Genomic DNA, 10,776 nt, shown 5'->3' with positions numbered 1-10,776 from the left:
TCTCCTGAGATGGCATTTTCTGGTGTTTCTGGCAAACCAAGCATCTTAGATTCTTCTGACCTTCTGTGCCTCAGCTGATCCATGTCTGAACTTTTGCTTACTACTAAGCCATCATCCTATCTGTAAGGAATTTGTCAAGGTAATAATTTAAATAAACTATCAGTGGAAGCATTATTTCTAAAAATTATGGTAGATCACATGTTGAGGTTCCTCTGTCCTCTGATAAGTTACCTATTGGTGTCAGATTCACAGAATAATAAAAATGTAAGGGACTCTGAAGATAATCTTGTTCTACTTTATCACTTTAAAAAATATCAAAGTGAGTTGTTGGGTACTATTGTAATTCTTAAGGAAGGAAGGCATGTTCATACATTTTAAACAGATGAGTAAAAACCAAAATGCTTTCTAGTTAACCCTATGCTAAAATTCAATGAATAAGACTCTCATTCTCATGTTATTCCAACGATATTTACTTTAAGTGTGTATAAAATCATAGAACAAATCTCAGGAAAATTTTATTTATTTATTTATTTATTTATTTATTTATTTATTTATTTATTTATTTATTTATTTATTTATTTATTTAGCAAAAGATAGTAGTGTGGAAGGCATTGCAGGCTGAAATGAATTAATGGCAACACACTGATGGGCATGGAGAGGGCCTGAGAAAACCCTGATCTTGTGTAATAGAATGGGTCATTAGAAAAGTGTGTTTCTTTATGTCATTATCCCCCTATTCTTATGGCACTAGAAGTCAGGTCTGACATTTTTTTTCATAGAAAACCCTTCTATTCTTGACTGTTTTTTTGAGAACTGACGGATAAACTTGCTTTAGCTCTGAGGAAGCTGGGTTATGCTGGACACCTTTACACCTCTGAAATAAAGAGCTCCCAGAAAGAATCTTCTAGGAGAGAAGTAGATAAGATTTTACCTCTTCTACATAAGCCAAGCTTATAGTCTAGAGCAGGGGTGGGCAAACTTTTTGACTCTAGGGCCACAATGGGTTCTTAAACTGGACCGGAGGGCCGGAACAAAAGCATGGATGGAGTGTTTGTGTGAACTAATATAAATTCAAAATAAACATCATTACATAAAAGGGTACGGTCTTTTTTTCTTTTTTTTCTTTTTTTTTTTTTTTTTAGTTTTATTCATTTCAAATGGGCTGGATCCGGCCCGCAGGCCGTAGTTTGCCCACGGCTGGTCTAGGGTGATTTTTCATGTAAAAACTAATGCCAGGAGGCATTCTCTATTACTTATATGAATCTTAAATGGTAGAATTGGTTTACATATATTTGTTTGGAAATGCATCTACTATTCTTCCTTCTCCAGAAAAATGTGTTGCATCTATAATAATAAAACATAATATGCTAATTATACCAGACCTCCTTCTGGACGACCTTCTGGACAAAGCCAGGGCTATGAGGGAAGCCCTGGTCTCAGGTGTCTGCCAGTGGCCAGAGGAAAGCCTGGGTCCTGGTGCTGGGAGCCAGAGGGAAGCCTGGGTCCCAGGTGCCAGAGGGAAGCCAGTGCCGGCAGCCAGGGGAAGGAAGGCCTACTCTTGCATGAATTTTGTGCATCAGGCCTCTAGTTGTTATATATTTTATTGAAGACACTGGGGGTGGGGGTTGAGGGCATGTGCCAGGGGGTAGGGGAGGCTGGGGAAAGGTCAATTGGGGGGGAAAGTAGACATATATACTATTTGTAATACTTTAAACAATAAAATACAATTTAAAAAATGCTTTAAAGTTATCTGTCCTTAGGTAGCAAGGTATAAAAAGAATCTTGAAAGTGGGAGGTTAGAGTTTTATATAACCCTAAGTTTACTACTGTCTGAAAATGCAATATTATGAAAAACTAGGGGTCTGGTGCATGAAAATTCATGCACTCAGGGGGTGCCTCAGCCAGGCCTGCACCCTCTCACAATCCAGGACCCTCAGGTAGGGTCCCTAGGCCTGGCCTGAGATCAGGGTCTATTGGGGCTTTCCTTCCCCTGGCTACTGGCAGCTGGCCCCGCCCCCACCACTGCCACTGCTTGCCACCTGTGATCTGTGCAGCACTGCCCCTCCCTCCCCTGCCACCAGTTGCCTCCCTCTGCAGGCAACAGGCATGGGGTGCAGTCGCTTGGCTGGCCTGGGCCTCCCTCTGCGGGGTGATCACTGGCCAGCCCCGCATACCCACCACACGCTGGCTAGTGGTCTGGGCCTCCCTCTATGGGGTGATCAATGGCACAGCCCCCAGATTGATCACCCTGCACAGGGAGGCCCCGCCCACCCGCTGCAGCACCACTGGCCGGGTAGCCTGGGCCATCCTCTTTCTTTCTTTCTTTTTTAAGTAAGAGTAATGTTTACTGAGTGATACAGAACTGAGTACTATGAAGGGTTTACCAGGATGAAAATGTACCGCACCCCTGCCCCTGCCACCCCCAACACCCAGAGACTACAGTACTTAGAAGTTACACGCAACGGCCATAACTGCTGAATATCTGTTTGTAACAAACAAACCATAGCGTATTTATACTGTATCACATCAAGTGATTATAGAAATCCATTTATATATTGCTTGTATAAAATCTTTATTTTGCAAAAAATATTTTTAAAAAGTATAAAAAACATATGTAGTTGAAAGCCCTGCCAGGACAGCCAGTCTGTAAACATTCAGTGAGTATGTGCTTTGGAAGGGCACCATTGCCTCATGCCCACAGCAACTCCAGCAGGACTGGCGAGGGTGTGACCCGGCTGCCACTCCAGGCAGAACTGAGCTGGACCACAGTGGGTGGGTACAGCAGGGCCTGGCACTGTGCCCTTCTCCAGCCTTGTATCAGGATCAGGGTCAGGGTCATGGTCAGGGTCAGGGTCAGGGTCAGGGCTGGAGGCAGGCAGATTGCAGTTTCACTCTGCGTTCCATACTTAGCCTAATTTTGGTTGCAACTCATGGCTTTTTCTGGCTGCGCAGAGGTCCTTTGGGTGGGTGCCTGGCGGAGAGGCCAGAGAAGTGCCCACAGCTGCCTGGATGGGAGTCTCCCCAGCCCAGAGCTTCTGTCCTGCCTCCTGCAAGCCTGACCCCAGGCAGAACAGGCCCCCCTCAGGACTACTGTGGTCTCAGCGCTTGGTCCTGGGTTTCATCATACTGGGTTTCTTCCCCTGGTGTGGCTGATCTGAGTTTTACAAAAAAGCCTGAACGATGGTGGCTGTGCTGAGCATCATTGAAGAGTTTTTCATGCAGCATGGAAGAGCCCTCTGGGACCCCCCTACTCCTCCTCCCTCTGTTCATCACCTCTTTCTCCTCCCGGCCGCTGGTTACTTCTCCAGCTGCTCCAGCAGTGGGTTGCCTTCTGAGTCGTGGTCTTAATGCTGTCGGTCCTGACTACGCAGGTGGGGCGATGCTGGTTGAGCATCAGGATGAGCTGCTGCTGCTCCCACTTCAGGTACTCCATCTGGGGGTTCAACACCGTATTCATGAGCTCCAGCCACTCATATTCCTGCTGCAGAAACTCCTTCTGCTCCTTCTTCTTGTTCCAGCATCGGGTTGCTACCACTTTGTTCTTTTCCCGGTGCCTTTCCTCCGCTCCTCTTCCTCGTCTAGCTCACTTTTCACAGGTTGAGGCCTCTTGCCCAGTTTCACCTCCAGGAAGTGCAAAGGGGCGATCATGGCCTCGATGTTGTAGATGTCAGCATATTTCAGCTCCTCTGCAGTCAGGGCCAAGCTGGGAAGTCTGGTCAGGGGGCCAAGCCCTGGCAGCCGACAGTCATGGAAGCTGCAGGTAGAGGCTGCAAACCCGTGGCCTGGGCCAGGCTGCAGGTGCCATGCCTGCTCAGGAGCCGCTATGGCACTAGCCCCGCCCTGCAGCATCCACCACCACCAGCGCCTCTCATTGCAGCCGCAGCCTCCCAGCTGCCACCTCCCATTGCAGTGGCTGAGTGTCCCTCCCGCAGGCTATGGCAGGTGGCCTGGGTCTCCCTCTTTGAGGCAATAGATCATGGGCTCTGCCTGCCTGCCTGCCTCATCACCCCTAACCGCTTGCCTGCCTACCTGATCCTGCCTAACCGCCTCTGCCTCAGCCGCCATGGTGGCTTAGTCTGGAAGATGTCTGTTCTATCCAGTCTAATTAGCATATTACCCTTTTATTAGTATAGATAATACTAGAGATAATGACAATAAGTATTATTAAGCACTTATATGCCAAGTGCTTTACCAAGTGCTTTACATGCCTTATCTAATTAAATCCTCACACAAATCCAAGGAGATAGAAACTGCTATTATCTTGACCAAGAAGTGTGGTGATATGGCCTGGGTCAGAAACTCTTCAATGCCTGAGCAGGGATTTGAACCCAACTCTGGCAGATCAAAGAATGATTTGATGTTGATGCTTTGACAGTTGCAGTGGGAGGACAAATGGGTGTAATTTCATTCAAAGTCAGAGTAGAGCCTTGATTTCAGCACTATGATTTTAGTGAAGGTTTTACATGTATATTTATAGATACACTTCAGTGTCCATGGGTTGTGAAGCTCAGAAAATGAGGACATCCCAGAAAACAGGGCTCCAAGGTCAAGATTTGGCATTTGAAATTTCTGACTGAACTATAGAATGTTTCAAACCTTCCTGCCAGACAGCTCCCTTTTGACTGCATAGGCTCCAGAGCATAAATTAGTTCAGCAAGTGTCTGCATTAAATGACCCTATACACTTTGTCACTCCTAATTGCCTTGATTTTAATGGATTCAAGGTAGAAATTCTATGCATTTGGTGACATATCCTTAATTCTGGCCTAACAAGGTTTTTACCTGGCACTCTCTGAGTGTAGTTAATTCAACCCCACTATCCAATGTCTCAGAAAACATTGTAGCAGGGTCTTGCCCCTTTATGCAAAGTTTGTTAAAATTGTCCATGTGTGAGGAGTTTCTGTTGCCCTCTTGGAGTCACAGGTAGTTTTTTCTACGTCTGTGCTTGCTCATTTTCTTCCCTTGAATATTTATGCTCTTTTTGCCCATTGATTTTGAAAGAGGGGTATGGAAATTGATTGGCAGCATGGGCAAATAGCTGATGGGAGAACATGGGCTCTGAATGAGAATGAGTCCATAATGACAGAGCTGTGCCCAGTGTGACTAATGCATATGGAGTAAGGAAGCTCTGGGGTTTCCTCTGTGCATGCAATCTTCTCCAGTGCTGATGGCAGCAGACAGCGAGGGGTACTTTCTTCATGGTGAGGACTCAAGGATGTTCATCATTCTTAATGTTCAGTTGAATGTACTATGCCAAACCTTTAATTTCAAGATGGTGTTGTTCTATGGAACTCTCAGAAGCTTTTTTTTTCATTGGAGGATTTGTGGCCTTGTAGTTATCAACAGTCTGGATTAGAAGACTTAGAATGACTTAGTGATTATAGGGCTTTATTTTCCAGGGTGAGCAAAGGGATGATTTCCTCCACTGAAAACCCAGTTGCTTTATACCTATTTCTCCCTCACTCTCTGTCCTTTTCCATTGGTTTTGAAAACACAAAGAATAATTATTCTTACTCATTCAGTTCTGAACATGGTATCCACAGTGTGTGAAAAGTGAAAAATTCAGCCCATGTATCAGTAATGTGTTTCAGATTAGGACAAAGCAAAACAAAAAAAAAGCTTGTTTGATAGATTTCCTTCCCATAGCTTGAAACTAAACTGAAAAAAAGCATAATATTTATAGAGTATTTTTTCCACTTTCCAATCAGTTTCCCGTGGTAAGCACGTCATAAATATTTGTTGAATGATGGAATGAAAACAACACATGCATTCATTCATATTAAGTTTGGATTCTCTGAAACTCCCAGGAGACAAATTTAGGTTGGCAAAGAAAGGAGTACTTTATGTACATATGAGTGAGGAATAAAGCACAGGTAAAAATGTGCACATAAGGCCGCAGAGGAGGAAAATAACAGAGCTGGGTATCAACTCTACCATAGCACATTGTGAGTGAGGAAATGACTAGTGTATCTACTTGAAGAGTTGGGATATTTTTTAGCAGCACAATAGCTTCCTGTTGGAAGGTTGTGGGTATTACTATTAATGACATATCAAACATTTACAAGGTGGTAGTAATCATTAGCAATCATGGTCATTATCATTGTTATTTATTCTTCTGGCTTGTCCGAACTCTGTAGGCAAACCAAAACATTTCCTAGAAACCATTTGTAAAACTTCTGGGGTTTTAAATTCTGCTTTCTCCTTCTCACAGTTAGGTGTTCAGGGACTAGCCTCACTGCTAAATATTATTTACCTCTAGCAGCCCACATCCTTTGAATATGTACAGTAAGAGAATATAAGTTGATTAACAGCCTGTGATATTGTTAGTCAGGTACATGGGTTTCATTTCATGGGTCCCAAACATGTATTGAGCTACTTATAGCTGTTTTTAAATTTTATTTTAAAAATTATTTCTTACTGATTTGGTATGATCCAAATAGGTTAAAGTCAGGTTTCCAATTAAATGAGTTTATAAGCCCTTTCACATATAAATTTATTTTATCCATTTTAGATAGCCCTTACCCTCTGCCCCCATACCTTAATGAAATCTAGTTATAGATTTTCCTCGGGTCTCACTCTCTGAGTAGCTGAGTTAGGTAATTTCCTTTTGGAAGGGATTGCAATCTCCTTACTTATATGTGTTTTTCATTCATGGTCATTATCATTGTTATTTATTCTTCTGGCTTGTCCAAACTCTGTAGGCAAACCAAAACATTTCCTAGAAACCATTTGTAAAACTTCTGGGGTTTTAAATTCTTTTTCCTTCTCACAGTTAGGTGTTCAGGGACTAGCCTCACTGCTAAATATTATTTGCCTCTAGCAGCCCACATCCTTTGAATATGTACAGTTAAGAGAATATAAGTTGATTAACAGCCTGTGATATTGTTAGTCAGGTACATGGGTTTCAGTCCTCACATATGAAGAGTGCTTTCTTTCACTCTATTTAACCCTGGCTTTGGCTCTCTGACCTAATCTAAAAAACATAGTGTGAGCCCAAGAGGGTGTCAGGTGAATGACTATCCAACATTCAAGTAGAGCCACACATGGGATTTCATGTAGTATCATTATTGCTTTTGTTGTTATATAAGCACTTTATTATTATCAGCTGCCCCCTTTGGAGCACTTGCTAAGGCCTAGTCTCTCTGTTCCACATTTCAGTTATTCTCATATTTACCCTAAATTACATTTTGCTCTAAGATAAGAAATCTGAATCACAGAGAGAACATGAGGCTAATATGTCTAAGATCACACAGATAATACATGGGAAAGCTTGGATCTGAACCATGGCCTCAATATCCATGCTCTTAACCAACTCTACTATAAGATCAGAAATTATTGAGAACTTTTGAAAGTCAAAATGCAGTGATGCTCTTCACATCTTCAATATTTATTTCCCTCATCTTGTCCCCTCAGCATTATGCAACATCTCATGGTCTTAAGTTCTAGAGACAGGATGGATTGCATTGAGGAGAGAAGTGGGAGCAGAAGAGAGAGGACGAAGGAAAAGAGGGCATGTAGCACAAAGGCAGCACCAAATTTCAGGAGAAAATGAAAAAATACATATTATCCTCCAATTATCCTTCTCTGCCATTCTCTCTTTTTTGAGTTTTCCTCTTTTTTTTGCCTGAAACTTATTCTGTATCCTTTAATTCTTAAAGATTCTTAATTTCAATTTTCATAAACCAACTACCCACAATGAGTTAGTTTAACTGATAATAGCTTAAAAGTTTCTCTCTCCCCCAAGGGACATTTTCCTTTTAATAGAAGACATTTTGTAGACTAAAATACTTTAGGATCAAAAGCAATGAATATTTTATGGTGGGGTTCTGGCACCAGGATAATTAGTGAGGAAGATATCTTTGGACTGATGGCCAGGATTCACAGACCTTTTTCTTAGTGTGTTCTGGGCCATATGGTTTGGAGCTCAGACCTTAAGGGAAGGAATCCTATTTGAAGAAAAAGGAAGAGACTGAAAAGGAAGGGAAACGTCTGACAAGATTTAGATGGAGTGGTCTGGCTTCCTTTCCTGGAAATTCTTTAATATCCATAGCTAAGTTACTTTATTTTTGTTGGCAAGGTGGGCCATGCACAAATATCTCAAACCAATCATACTCTTAAATAATCTAGAGTCCTGAACTGGCCTGGAGCAATGTGTTTCAGAATCACAGATGACATGCTGCTGGTTCTATGCCCTATATCCTAAAAGCAAATTTGGATCCTAGTTGGACCACTTACTAGTTAAGTGGACTTGAATAAGCCATTAGTTCTTCTTAGCCTCACATTTCTGATTACTGTAATGTGGACTAGAATCTATGTAGTGTAGGGGTATTGAGAAAATGAAGAACAACTATGATAGGGATTAAGATTACTAACCCTGCCCTGGCTGGTTTGGCTCAGTGGATAAATTGTTGGCCTGCAGACTGAAGGGTCCCAGGTTTGATTCCTGTCAAGGGCACATACCTCGGTTGCCGGCTGGATCCCCAGCTCTGGTTGTGGGGGTTGGGGGTGGTGTGGGAGGCAACTAATTGATGTGTCTCTCCCATTGATGTTTCTCTCCTCTGTCTCTCTCCTTCCCTTCCACTCTCTAAAAATCAATAGAAAACATATTCTCTGGTGAGGTTTAACAACAATAACAATAAAAGATTACTAACTCTGTGTACTAGACGTAGTGCCAACCATTGTATAAACAGCAGCAACTTTGGAGATGAGGAAGTATGGGTGCAAACATATTGAAAAGCTTTCTCACAGGTCACACAGCTTGGAGAGGGCTTTCCTGTGATGTACCCAAACATGTCTATACAGCTCCACAACCTATGCTCTTAGACCAGGCTCTGGAACATGTTACAGACTTGGCCAATGGCAGTTATTCTTCACTACTCAGGCACTAGCCTATTCTCTTAATCAGGTTTGCCCAGGTGGAGCTGTCTGGCCTTAGGCAACATTCATGTGCTATCCATGGTGGAGCTCTCTGCTTCTGATCGTCTGCCCTTTCAGACCTCTGCCTGCTACCTATGCCAGACAATGCACATTTGTGATTCTCCACCTGCCTATTCAGGCTTCTCCTTGCCACTAATGGTTTTGGATTTCTGTACCTCCTAACTGGTGTGACTCATCATCGGTTTAGATGATCCTGCTTATGATTATGCCTCATCCTAAGCACAGAGTAGCTTGCATTCAGCCAGCAGCTCCCACACAACCTATATCGACGAACACAGAGTCATGCTTTGTGTACAGCACTCAGTTGGGAATTGAAGATGTGCAAGTACTCATCAGAGCAGAGTCTCTTGCCATTAAATCAAAATAATCTAGTCAAGTAGGCCTGAAAACAAGTCTCAATGGGAACGCAAATGATCACAGAAAATATCTCAGAGGAGGTAAAAAATTATTTTGATTTTGAAGACTACGTCTTAGGCAAGTATAGATGAAGTCATTGACTATAAAACTCATTTCTTGCCCTGGGTTTGGTGGGAAGGTTTAGCAACCATGTGAGAAAAACATTGCTGCCCAGCAAGGAATGCTGTTGTCCTAATAGATTTGTTTATAAAGGGGAAAGACAATGAATCAGTCAAACTCCAAAATCCAAGTTTGGAGACAAATACATAGACTTGGAAACAGGACAGTATTCCAGAGTTCCAAGAAGTTTTCACAAAAATAAAACTATTTTCTTTTAAACATAACACAATCAACTATTTCTTCAATGTATACAATTCTATCCCAGGCCCCGTAAATACTCTTGCATAAATAAATAAAGTGAACTAAACTGGTACTTAGACAAACAATATGTTTTAATAAAAGCCTTCAAAGTACAATTAAGCCAATGCACAGTTTCTTTGAACGAGCGTGTATTAACCGAAGCCAACACGTATTTGCCTTTGCAGAAACTGATACTGGAGCAGATACAGTTATAATCAAAGCCAGAGCTCTCACTTGATTTTTTTTTCCCCATTCCAACCCATGCATCCTAATTAAAGCCATATGATTGAACTTCAGCTATTAATTTTACATAACCTGATATACATGCACTGCTGAATAAATCTTGGGTCCTTCAACCAAATTAGAGAAGTTAACTAGAACGGATATGTTTGTTGGCTGGTGCCTAACATATAATTTACTTAAACCAATATTAGAATAGAAACCAATGTATCTGTATTTCAACCACATACACTTTCCCAGCATATGTGATTGTTACATAAATAGATGCATATTCCTCTAGACCACTTCATATTCATGAAACCAATGAATTAACTGCATTCAGAAGATGTGACAGCATAATCACTCTGCCTTCCATTTTCCCCTTTTTCTCCTTTTCATGTAAACTTTAAAAAAAATTACTTCTGTGAATCAGGTCAGCTAGGGAACCAGAAGAGAGTATATTATGAGGCAAAATTAACGAAGGCACTGCTGTCTGTTGGGAGGAATGCAGGGCTGGGAGTTAGTGGTTACAGATTTGGTTCCAATTTTGCAACTAACTTGTGTGTTTTTGGATAAATCACTTAACTCATCTGGGCCTGATTTTTCTCATTTGTAATAATGGAGATAATACTTCTCTAATCACACCGGGCTGTTATAAGAATGAAAAGGAGATAAAAATGTAAACTTACTTTGAAGTGGTCTTTTAATCATTACACAGCTAATAGGCATTATTGTTACTGATAATTCCCATGTCCTTAGATTCAAGAAATGGTTGTCAGTGGCCAAATAAAGTCATAATTTAGGAATAGTCAGACCAGATTCCACTGAGTATTTTCCTTTCTCTGTGGCAGTCTCAGACTACAAG

General features: G+C 41.9%; 1 pseudogene; it reads right to left on the bottom strand.

Moving 5' to 3' along the window:
* Window positions 1–3,296: 3,296 nt before the first annotated feature.
* On the bottom strand, window positions 3,297–3,849 carry LOC132239096 (jun dimerization protein 2-like; annotated as a pseudogene).
* Window positions 3,850–10,776: the final 6,927 nt, after the last annotated feature.

The sequence above is a fragment of the Myotis daubentonii genome, chromosome 8 (assembly GCF_963259705.1).
Source record: "Myotis daubentonii chromosome 8, mMyoDau2.1, whole genome shotgun sequence".
Lineage (NCBI taxonomy): Eukaryota > Metazoa > Chordata > Mammalia > Chiroptera > Vespertilionidae > Myotis > Myotis daubentonii.
This window is presented reverse-complemented; position numbering and strand designations above follow the sequence as displayed.